Source organism: Catharus ustulatus, chromosome 3 (genome assembly GCF_009819885.2).
Source record: "Catharus ustulatus isolate bCatUst1 chromosome 3, bCatUst1.pri.v2, whole genome shotgun sequence".
In the NCBI taxonomy this organism is placed as follows: domain Eukaryota; kingdom Metazoa; phylum Chordata; class Aves; order Passeriformes; family Turdidae; genus Catharus; species Catharus ustulatus.
The window spans coordinates 21,245,659-21,257,493 of NC_046223.1; positions in this window are offsets into that span (position 1 = coordinate 21,245,659).

Consider the following 11,835-nt stretch of genomic DNA (forward strand, 5'->3'; position numbering starts at 1 on the left):
TGGGGCCACTGCTGTGATTTGCAGAGTAACAAGGAAACTATAAACACCCCCATGATGTTTAATGAAGAGGCCCAAGCATTACAGGAGGTGTAATTCCTAATGTTTTACTCTGTGGGGCTCAAATCCTACGGTGCCCACCAATAATAAGCAGCAACCATTTGGTCAAGTCTGCTGTGTGATGATAAAGACCCTTTCCATGTGCTTGGCATGATTCATCTCTGAACCACATTGTGTCGGAAGAGACGCTGCGAGGGGAAGGTCATTAAATTGCATAGACAACAAGCTCTCTCAGCATGGCAATTACAGCCCTCATTTCCTACAATACACACCTTATTGAACATGTCTCACTTGTGGTAGCCTATTTGTCTTGGAAGTATGTCAGAATCTTCAGATTAAGTCCTGTAATAGGTTCCAATAAATGACGGCTCTGAATCTTCTTCCCTCAGACTGAATTAACAAGTCACATCTCCGAGAGCACAATTCTCTCTGCGAGCATTATCCCAGAGCATTTGTCAGAAAATTTGTTGCCAAACCTCATTTCAGATGACTGTCATTGTCTCCCATCACTCTGGTCTGAATGTTTTCTGTGTTGAAATTGTGGTCTGAGGAATGCTGGAGGCATAACCAGACTACAGACTCTTTCCAAACCAGACAAAGCAGCAGTTACATCCCAGTTTATCAGTTTATTATGAGCTGTGACTGAAGAGCAGCAGAGGCACAAGCTGGCATATGGGTCTGCAGTTAAACCTTAGCTAATGAAACAAGTGCACAAAAGTTTGATCTGTGGGTGGACCAGGGCCAACATCAGGAAAAAATCCAACCCAAAACTACAAAAAGGATGGCACAGGAATTTGCAATCCTAATTTTTTTTTCCCTAAAATTTAATTTTTTTGGCTGAAAGTTTAAATATCAACTATACTGAAATAAAACTCGGTTGAAGCAGTGGCTATGTATTCCTCATTACAAAAATAGCAACAGCAAATACATAGAATCAATAGAATGGTTTGGTTTGAAAGGGGCCTTAAAGTTCATCCAGTTCCAGATCCCTGCCATGGGCAGGGACACCTTCCACTAGACCAGGTTGCTAGATCTCCGTCCAGCTTGGCTTTGAACACTTCCAGGGATGGGACATCCACAGATTCTATGGGCAACCTGCACCAGTGTCTCACCACCCTCACAGCAGAGAATGTCTTCCTAATATCCCATCTAAACCTGCCCTGTGTCAGTGGGAAGCCACCATCCCTTGTCCTGTCACCACACAACCTTGTGAAAAGTCCCTCTAAACTTTCTTCTAAGCTATTTTAGGTAATGAGAGGTCCTATAAGGTCTCCCCAGAGCCTTTTCTTTTCCAGGCTGAATAACCCCAGGTCTCTTTGTCTGTCTTTTTAAGAGAAAACAAATAAAGACTAAACTTCCCTTTGGTTTCTCTTTGGAGTTGTACAGTTTCTGTGTCCTGGTGTGTTCTATAGTTACAATGAATTTGTAGATCCCAGCAACACAGTGACCAACATCTGCATAAGTCTCTTTTCAGTTTGTCTCTAGGAAGTTTGCAGGATGTTTTTCAACACAAAGGTACAGACTCACAGGGAAATGTGCAGTGGTTTTATATAAAGGAAAACAAGGTCAGAGTAACATACCTTGTGCTTGAGCAAACAGGGTAAGTTTTGCACTACTCTTAGTTCCTGTGGGAAAGTCTCCACAGGCTTGTCTCATTCTGTGCAAAGGAAGTCTTGCCTAGGCAGACAGGATTACCCTTCCTAAAAAAGTTGAGTCATGCTGTAGTTCTTGGCTGTAATCTCCATTCTGGAGTGGAGCCTCTCGATACCTTGGGTACAGGCCACCAAAAGCCTAAATAAAAGGACTCCAGTTTTGGCTTATTTGGATGGGTGTGGACATAAATTTAGACACCCATAGATGCCTTCAGTAGCCTTTGTATCAAGTTCTTCATGCTTAAATTTCAATAGAATAGAAATGAAAAAAATAATACGATAATTACAAATGTAACCCTTTGTTCTGTGATGGAAATTCTTACCGGCATCTGTGAAAATGGAGAATTGTAGCCACCCTCCCATGTTCCTGTGCCATTATCCTCAGCTTCCCAAGATCTGAGCCCATATTATCCCAGCTGAACGCTTAAGTGTTTTGAATCTTTCCAGCTATTTTTTCTTTTCCACCTTTCTCCTATGGCTGCTATCCCTCTCTTCCTCTTCCCTTTCTGAACAAATTGCCTTGACTTGCACATATCCCCTGAATAATTGTCCTTTCTGTTCCAATGACGACTGAATTCCACGTATAATAAAGTTTAAAATCTTTGCCACTTTTGTAGGTCATATTCATTGCCTGATTCCTGCACTAAGAGAGATCAATAACACCAAATAGGAGATGAGCATGATAAAGCTCTCCAGTGCCCCAAGATTTAAACATGTTTATTCTCATTTCCATTTCTTTGGTTTAGCTGATGCCATGTTTCCCCCTCAGCTCTGCAGGTTATTTGCAGATGAAGAAAAAAAGAGCAGTTCATGAGTAAATCACAGAATACTGTGCTGTCATATAATAACTACTGCTCTAATCTCATATTCAATAAAACTCATATAAACTGACATTTAATAAATCATAATAAAGTACTGCCTGGTCCTCTGCAAATGTTTTACCTCATGAGAGTTCTAGTCCAGCTCCCAGCAAGGTCAGGTGGAAACTTTCTTTTTTCCATGTGAATTCATTTGATCCCTGAACCTCACAAACACCAGTGCAGTAAATCTTAATGTTTTTAGGAGGAAGACACAGAGTGGTAAATACAACATTTGCAAACCTTTATGCCTGTAGTTTTAAACATAAACATGTTTGTGGACTTAGCTGAGTGCAACTGTTAGTTACTTCAGCAATGAAAAACATAGAAAATACAAGACCTCTTGTGCACATTAAAAAAACCCCAAGCTCAGAATCATGGACTGAAAAATTATTCTAAAAAGAAATTCTAAAATCTTGCCCACTGAATGCAACAGGTTTGCACCCTGTGTATGCGTGAACTGATGCTGGGTAGTCTTAAATCTGTGTTTTCTAAACTTCAAGTACTTGAATTTGAAACTATCCCTATTATTTGACACCATTTATTCTGCATGCGGTTGTTGATTGTTATATATCACCATGGTGCCATTTGCAAAACAGCTTCCTGGTTTAAATGATGTGTAAGTTTATGTGTCATGTTGAGGAGCAATTATTATTTTCTTCCTCATCAACATGAAAAAATGAAAAAGAGATAAAAGGACTTTATTTACCTAATATGTACCTAAATCTTATTTTTTTCTGTGTTTCTTCCCTAGCCCCATTCATTCATTTATTCACACTCAATAATCATTCTTATTCCTATGTTTCACAGGAATGAATTATGGTAGTGATGTATTGCTTGACATAATCAAGTTCAAAACATGAACCAACTGGAATTGTAGGAATTCATGTCAGATTTTTTCCATTTTATTGATACTTGCATCACAAGAGTTGGCTGGAGCTACAATAAGCAACTGAGAAAGAGAGCTTGTTCCCAAAAGTGTGGGTTTGTGTTCTGAGTAGATTTTAAATGTTTAAGGACTCGTCAAGGAGGACAGGTGGGAGAACAAGATGGTCAATGAATATTTTATCCAAATCTTTAAGGCTTTAGGGATGGGTTTTTTACATTTAAATTATTGTCAGCTATGGCTGATAATTTCAAGACTTCTCAGTAATCATTAGTGAAGAGAAGAACAAACTTGCATGTATGAAAAATCAGAAAAACTTAGGTAAGCTCAGAAAGTTGTCTCCTGCTCCCTGGGAATCACAGAAGAGATTGTGGCTAGACCTGTCTGTAGTAGAAGGAAATCCAAATGCCTAATGCCCAAGTCGTCATTAAACTTCCAAGTGGGACAAGGGTGCCAGAATAGTGAATTAGCTTGTATGCACTGAGGATTGTGCAGGGACACAAGTTACAAAGCAACAAAATGCAGAGAAAGATAATTCTGCCAGGTGACTAATTATGAGTCATTTCCTACTACAGAATAATCTCGGGGAAGTGTATATATATTTTTAGTTGAAAGCTTTATATATTTGTCACCTAAATATTTTTATAGTATACTTAATTATTACTTCAAATAGTAAAGCTTTCCAGATCTGCTTTGTTCCTTATTATAACAGTCTTCACAAAACCACTTGAAGCCTCACTGCAGTGATTTCACATTGGCCATAAAAGTCATTATAAAATAGAGATGCAGAAGAGTGAGCCAAAAACAGTATTGCAACTACAAAGCAAAATCTGTACTGGGATAATGGAGGAAGATGAGATAATACCCTTGTGCAATGGTGTAAGAGCCAAAGAAAAATCATGTTACACTAGCTTAAAATTTTCATGATCTATTTTTTTAAACCCTAAGACAGGAAAATTCTGGGTTTTAGCTGAACTTGTACTTTACTTCAAGCTTGTTTGCACAAGATCAGCAGGTGCACAAATGCTTGCACTTCATTTAATACCAGATTTTGATAGACCTCCCTTCAGTACCACCTGACACAGAAGTTATCCTACACCAGTCAGTAAAAAAACCCCAAACAACCAAATGAAGTCCAGATTCAAAAAGCTTCTAAACCCCTCTTCAGCAAGACTTCTATGCCTGTGACTTCTCAGCATACAGAATCTCTCCCTGAGTTCTTAAAACATGCTTACTAAGCCTGTGTGTAATTACCTTGATGAAGCCTTGGTGAATACACGAGTTTGCAGGCACAAGAACTGTTACTGGGGTGTGCTACTTGCACCCAATTCTGATGAAAAACCATAATTCTCATATCAGCAAATATTCTGTAAAATATTTGGTTTTTTTTCCTCCTAGCAACTGATGCACAATGGGAATTGGTTTACAACTGGTCTCCTGTCATAACTCTCAGATTAGTATGCTTTTAGAAGCCTGAACTTTCCTAGAAGTAAGGTCACAAGAATACTTTAAACATACAAAACTAAACTTTGCATTCAGATGTATTGCTGCAAACTAATTTATTCCTAAAAATCAATTCCTCCACTTCCTCCACTCCCTTCTCCTCACAGTGAAAATCATCTACAAGTCAGTGAATTCAGTTAATACTCCTTCAGCTGAAGGAGAACTTGGCCAACAATAGTAGTTAAGACTCATTTAATTGAGGTGAGATCTATCAAGAGTATTACCAGCCCTGGGATATATCTAAAGGGACATAAACTCTTCAGTGAATGTATGTTTAGACATGTTGAATTAAAGGAAGAGGTGGCTCTGTCAAGCCAGAAGCCCATTCCATAAGAAACTTGCTGGAGAGATTCATCATCCAATCTGTCATCATCAAGTTTCCCTGGGTTCTAACAACAGGCACCCTCCCAATTGACATTGGGACTATTTTTCAAAGTGTTTTAGGAGTCTTTCCTTTTTAGTAAAAGACAAGTGAATAAATTCCTGGTTCCCCCAAATTTAGAAGCAAATCCCTCACTGTGTTCCAGCAAAATAGAATTACATGCCGTATTTTTGTTGCCTGTGCAAAACCATAATTACTAGTCATTGTTTGCTAAGTTCATTTTCTTGCCTATACACTTCTAGTGATGTATCTTAATGATGGAATTACTAGTGAGCAAAACTGTTATAGTAGTGCTCTTTCAGCTTTCATCTGAATACTGACACTAAACTCAAACTGGTTTTTTTTCACCACAACCCCACCAGAAATAATTAATGCAAGTGAAATCTCAGAATTTCTTTTGATGCAATGAGTTGGATGTTTGGAATGGATCTATGGAAATTATTGAAAGAACTTGGAGTTGGAGAAATAAGCTTTACCTTTAAATTCAAAAGCGGTTCTGTAAATGTTCATGGGTTTGTTGTGAGAGTAAGTCCTGTGGAATAAATCAGGCTTGTGGAGCTGTTCAGCCTCCTTGCCTGAGTGAACCTCCCCATGCTGACAGGATCTTCCTTTGATCTGCAGGAATGGGGCTGCCTGGGGTCCCAGGGTGGCAGCAGGAAAAATGACTTGCCTTTCTAAATAGGGAAAAAATTTTTACCTAAATCTTGGATTTGTGAGCAGAGGATTTGTGGTGATCTTAACCAATAATTGGACATACTTTTATACAATAGTAAGTCTTCAAGTTGTCTGTCTTCCTTTCTGGATTTAATTTCTGTCTTGTTAGTGCTTGTTAAAGAGAAAAAGGTGGTGGTAGTATGATGTGGGAGAAAGACTAGAAGTCGGGCAGAAGGATATAAAATTTCTTTGGTGGTGTTGTGTTTTTTCTGGAAGGGTTGGTTTGGAGTTTTTTTGCTACTTGGTGTTTTTTTTTGCATTGTTTGGAGATAATCTGGGTTCTCTCAACCTGATTTTTCAGGTGTGAAGATTCACAACTCTAGGAAGAGCCAAAATAGGATGTGTGTATCCATTGCTACTCAAAAACCCGACCCAAGGTTTTAGTACTGTTGATAGCAATAAAACAAACATACCCATGTCTGGGAAGATTAATGTGAATCCTACATACATGTGTGAGTTTCTAATGAAGCTCTTTCTGCCTTTAGAAGAAAATGTTGCTGTTTATCTTTAATAGAAATCCATTGTGTGTAGCTATGTAATGGAATCTCTCATTTTTTATTTGCATCTGTTAGCTTTTTATTGCAAATAGGGCTCTAAATCTTACTTTAGAAATGAGTATTGCACTATATGTCAGTGCATGTGCAAAGGAAGCCATTAATAATGTTCGTTATGAAAACCTGATCATAAGTGTTTTTAGTCCATTAGCCATTCAGTTTTATTTATGTCCTCTTTCAGGAAGAATTTCAAGCCAGAATTCAAAAGATGAAGTTTGGAAAAGGAGCCACACATGAGGTCATAAAAAGCTGTCACTTCCAGGATGCTAGAAAATTCTTTTCTTTCTGCAACGTTTTCAATTACCTTTAGAAAGACAGATGAGTATTCATCATGTGCTGCTTTGCCATCATTAAATTACAGTGCTTTTAGGAAACAAAACTCTGGCGAAGCAAGCCAAAGTAATCTACTAATTTCACAAAATTAGAATATATCACACTTCCTTGGGCTGCTTAAATGTACTGCAGGTAGCAGCTCTCTCAGGGACTTAGTTCCTTCCCCTCAAACCTTAGATGACGTAACTTTATTCTTGACTATTTGTCCTGACTGCCAAAGTCTGTGGCTTTCTGATCTCTTTTAGGAGAGAAAACTTTTAAAATAGAGGACTGGAAAATGGTAGCCAACTTCCCATCTTCATGGACTTACTCTAGCTGACCTGCATTTTTTTAATATGTATTACTGAAAAAAATGAGGCCCTAGTTCTAAAATGGCCTGTGGTCCTATTTTCAGCAGACACCCTCAGGAACCAATCTGAAAAAAAAAATTAAAAAAGCCTCATGAGCTGGATGAAAGCATAATCATATTGAAAAAGGAAAAGACTTTTTCTCTCTCAGATAACTATTCAATTTCTCTTGCATTTCCTTTCCTTCTAAAATACTGTGGCAATAGCATGATTTATAAGTATAAAACTGTAGTTGCTATTTTATCTGAAAGTGAAATCACCTTGTACCTTTGAGCTTGGAAAAAAATAAAAAAGGTTTCTTATGACTTCCTTGGAATATAGGTACTGTCATCTCCAGAGATTTCTCGTGTATGTTTACTGTTTTAATGTATCCCTGAAGCTATGACTTGATCCTGTTGCATTTAGAAGTTGTGTTTGGGATTTGAAATGTCAGCAGAGGAGCTGCTCTCAATGCATCACCACTGCCATTGGTAGCAGTGGCTTTGGCAGCCACTTCCAGGAGCTGCTGCTGTTCATATTTCACCAAGGCCTCCGGAAAAGAGGCTGTGTGAGAAATAGGGCAGCGTAAAAAAGGAATGATCTCGACTAATCTGTCTTCATCTTTGGTTAGGTAGTACGAGGCAAGCTGATTGTGTATGATACAAATTATTTCGTGATGTATAGGGAGAGTTTTCTTCCTGTGATTTGCATTAAAATGCAGTTGTTAACCTGATGTAATAATTTGGCATTCAGTGGTTTTCGATCGCCCAATGCTGAAAGGCTGAAATGGTTTTTGCATGAAGAATAGGTCGCTAACTTCTGAATTAATTTCTGTAGGAGACAATATGGATGCAATGTTTTTAAAGCTTAATTTAGATTCAAATTAATGTGAAGACAAGCTCCTTGAGTCACCTAGTCTTTCTCTGTGGAATCATTTCTAATTGAATGTTAAGATCAAAGTTTAAGTTTATAAGAAAGAAAAACAAGTGCAGATAAATAGTTATTATCTGACATCCTTATGAAAATTCATGACCTGCCGCTTTATCAGAGACCTTTTAAGAATTCTAATTGTGAAGTATGCATAACTATTAAATGGCTAGAGCGCTTCAGTCTCTTGATAAGAAGCGAGTTAAATAATTGTCCTGTTTAACTTGTGCTTGTTAACCTTTAAGGTCAACTAGTTTGAACATACGTTTAATGAAATCCTGGAGCCAGAATTTATGATACTGCTGCTGAATGTTAAATTGGACAATTTACATAAGCAGGACATTAACCTTCTGAGCACTAAATAGCATTTTAGCACTTAGCCGCTGGGGACAATAAGGGACATGTTCTATATATTTGTGATTAGCTTGCCTGGAAACTCTCATGATGACCAATTGGCCTACCAAGTTTAGCAGCATAATTAAATGAATGGACTCAGCCTAAGTAAATTATCAGTGCTGTGTACAGTATATCATTATAGTCCTAAGGAAAAAAAAAAGATATGAATAATTTAATATTACATTACTAATTTATCAATGCTAAGTGACTGTGAGGAGGCTCTTTGTAATTCGTTGTTTTAAATTTGATATTTGATTTACTGCTGGTGTGATTAAACTGGAACCTACTTCATTTCTTTATCAGAAATTTATGGTAAGAGTAGACTTTTTTCCCAGGGTAATGGATATTTTTTTCATTTTCTTCAGCTTTAACGATAGCAGCAAATACAAAGTATTACATATTGCCAAACTTGTAATTAAGCAATTTGTCATAACAAGACGTGTGTGTCGTCTTTTGGCTGGCAGATCTTCTAGCAGATAAGGGCAGCAGACCTGGAATTGTCAGGAGCTGCAGGAACAGGGTGATAACAGCAGTAGCAGCTTAGGGTGTGATTTCCTCCCTCAGCTGAAAGATGGAGCAGGATCTCCACACTCTGCCCCCCCAGCTACTCTCTTGGAACACCTCAAGGCCATGGATTGCCAATAAGCCATGTGGACTTTTTGGGACAGGTGCTGTACTTGTTAGTACAATTGCAGTCTCTGTCTTGTATTAGCTGGTGCTGCACGAACCTGAATAAGGACATGTTTTGAAGGACAAGGTGGGACCTGAGCCATTTGCTCAGCTGTTTGTTGGCTGTGAGATGCCTCCAGGTTGGTGTTACCTGTGGTCATTGCTGCACTGCTGTTCAGGCCCACACCTGCAGGCAGGAGCCACCCTGCGCTGCTGACTCATGTGCAGGTACTGCATCTCCAGCCCAGCCCATCACCTCTGCCCCAGAGGTTACCCTTGGTCAGCAGAGATAGGAATGGGACTTGTGTTCCAGGAACTGGAGCCAAGGAGGACAGGATGGAGCTGGCTGCCATTTCTGACAGCTGCCTGCACTGCTGTGGACTGGGAAGTGCAGGATTTGCAGATATCGCTGCCCGAAGGCACTGGCACCGGTAAGGTGCTTGTGTTACAGTCCTGAAAAAAGGACACTGACTTACGGCACTCTTGACTGAACAAAAGAATCAAGACAGTGATGGGCATATAGTAAATTAATAACTTGTGGATGTCTCAACACAGAGAGAAAATAGCCTGAAGATCCAGCTCTGGAATTGCACAATAAAACTGTCAGGAAGATGTGATGGCCTTACTGTCCTTCCCTTATGGGATGGAACAATGGAGGCTGCTGAGAGTGCTGCAGAGGCTGAGCAGTGCCACAAGCTCAGATGGTGTGCATGTTGGTGCTGTTGGGCAAGAAGCACTCAAAAACAGATTTTCTGTCACCCCAGTGTCCTATTTCAAGTTCTGCACTGACCAGTTGCTCCCCCTGTATTGAGTACAAACTTAGTAATTCTGTTCGTGTGCCGGAGGAGTGTCAGTTTTGACTCACTGGTGAATTCTCTGCCGGATGTCTGTGATGTGGTTGCTTCCAGCTAATAATGCTAAGGTTGTGGGTTTGATCCCGGTATAGGCCATTCACTTAAGAGTTGGACTTGGTGATTCTTGTGGATTCCTTCCAGCTCAGAATATTCTGTGGTTCTCTGTACTTGCAGAGCCTACATGCATTTAGATCTTTGTGCTCATTCAGCAACGCTCTCTTCCTTAGCATCATCTGTTGAGCTTGAGAAAATCAGAGAATGTGAGAGAAAACACAGCTTAGGTCATAATCCATGGATGTCCCTAAATCCTGCCTGATCAAGGAAGAGAAGTGTTTTAGGTTCATGTATGCTCTGAAACTGCCTTTTGTCATCCAAAAGTAAATGAGATGTTTCAACTTTCCCTCTTTTTTACAAATTTTTGGCAATGCATGAGATGGACTTGAAAAAGGCTGCTTTTCATTACAGAGGATCAGACTAGTTTCTTAAGTCCTACTAATTCCAAGTATTTTTGCTAGAAGGGAAAAGGGAGGAAACCTATGACCTCTGGTGTCTGAAAGAGCACCTCTCCTTATAATTGTAGTTCTGTTTCTGTAAAGGGTCAGGTATTCATAGGCAGGAACGAATTTACGAGATTCCTGCCTGTTTCCCCTGGAAACCAGTTGAAATTATTCCTAAGGATACTGGTGACTAGCTAGGAAAGTTCTGTGCTTTAAAAAAAAAAAAAAAAAGAATCCCTATATTTTCAACAAGCTAGACAATTACTTCTCTTGGTATTTTGGAGGCTAGGATTCTTAGCCTTTCCCTGCTCACCAGTACACACCAGACTTGTCAGTCTCACTTACTGAGTATGCCATAATTAAAAATTATTACAGTAATTTCACGATTATAAGCCACACTTCTGGGTGTCGGCAACTTTTCGTTCTTTGTCCATATATAAGCCGCACCTGATTATAAGCTGCATGTCTGGGTTTCAGCAACTGTCTTGGGTTACAATACAGAGTGTGATAAAAGGTATCTGTTCTATCACCATCTGTTGAGGGTGGGGACAGTGATCCTTATCTCAATGGCAGATATTCTGCTAATGGGTCATCCATTGAAACCAGGCAGAGCATTGTTCTTTATCTTTTCACAATCCATCCTTCCTCCAGCGAGTCATTTTCTGCTCATGGCCATTGAGTCCCACTGTGGGACTGATAAAATTACTGCATCCCATTGAAAGTTGCTCCAGCCAGGGGGAAGAGCCCAACATTTCTTACCAAGATAAAAACAGAGGTTTTGGGACACTAAGGGAACCCCTTTCTCCACTGGACTCCAGAGGAAAACCGGATTTCTCCACATCACCAAGGACCTTTAGAGGGAAACTGCACCTTGTACAGGAGCACTGCTCCAACTGAGCCACATCTGTCACTGCAGGAGGATGCAGCCACCATTTAATGGGACTGCTACCAACACCCTGCCTGATGGGGTGTCAGGTTGTACTCTGACTCTGTCAGTGTTTGGGGTTTGTTTTTTGTAGTACTGTATTTCTATTTTAATTTCCCTAGTAAAGAACTGTTATTCCTAATTCCCATATCTTTGCCTGAAAGCCCCTTGATTTCAAAATTATAATAATTTGGAGGGAGGGGGTTTGCATTCTCCATTTCAAAGAGAAACTCCTGCCTTTCTCAGCAGACACCTGTCCTCCAAACTAAAACAGCAACTTTTTGTTCTTTGTCCGTATATAAG